Genomic DNA, 1,050 nt, shown 5'->3' with positions numbered 1-1,050 from the left:
CTGTGGGCAAGGGGACCTAAGGTGAATAGCAAGAGAGAGGCAGAGGCGCAGGGCCCGTGTGTCTGGGGGCGAGTTCCCGCCGCGACCGCCTCCCCGCCGCGACGGCCCAGCTGGGGTGACTGGCGAGGATGTCGTTGAGCCGGCTTGGCCTAAGGAGGCGCCTGTGCCAGGCCGCGACCCTGAATCTGTACAGTGGGGATGAAGGACTGGCTCCCAAGAGGGGAGCGACGGAGAGTGGCCGGGGACGCGGCGTTCAAAAGAGAATGACGAACGTCAAGGCTGCGAATCCCTGGCCCTCGCTGTAGGCGCCGGCGTGGGCTCAGTAGTCGCCTGGTGCCAGAGTTTGGGGACAGTGACGGGCTAAGCGGGCCAAGTCTAGAGCTCCCAGTATTCTCTCCAGGAATATTTTCCTGTCTTCTTTCCAACCGGCTGGCGAATAAATCCCTCCACTCACTGGTCTAATTTAAACGCGCTGCGTGCCCACAGGACAGGACCCGCCCTGCGGGAAGCGCCCACCCGGGGACTCCACGCAGACAAGGAGCGCGCCGGCTCCGGGCTTCCCTCTCGGTCCAGCCGTGTCCCAGCTGGGCCTGGAGCCAGGCATCACACCACGGGAAGCCCCCCCCCACCCCACCACGCAAAATGGTTGAGGATTCAGTAAAATTAACTGTGTAGGCAGGGGAGACTGTAGCTGGCACACAGTAGGTGCTTCGGAAGCGTTGGTTGTTCCTCTCATCTCCGTGTGATCAAAAAGATCCAGGAGGCGATCGCTGTAAGTGTACATGAAGTACTGGATGTGGTGTGGCTTCCATGGTTGCTATGAATTCAACGAAAACCTACATAAAGCCAGTTAAGCATGGCTCTCCTAGGAACGGGGACTGTGACTGGATGGTCTCTCTCTCTCCACAGAGATACGTGGAGTCACTGTGCATGACACATGGTATGTACTCTAGAAAGAAACTAGAGACTGGGGTTGGAGCCCAGGAGCAGGTGAAGGGAAGAGCAGAACACTGCAAAGTCCTCAAGCAGATTGAGGGAAACAAGAAGAAA

The sequence above is a fragment of the Marmota marmota genome, unplaced genomic scaffold (assembly GCF_001458135.2).
Source record: "Marmota marmota marmota unplaced genomic scaffold, marMar, whole genome shotgun sequence".
Classification (NCBI taxonomy): Eukaryota; Metazoa; Chordata; class Mammalia; order Rodentia; family Sciuridae; genus Marmota; species Marmota marmota.
Note: the sequence above shows the minus strand (reverse complement) of the source record.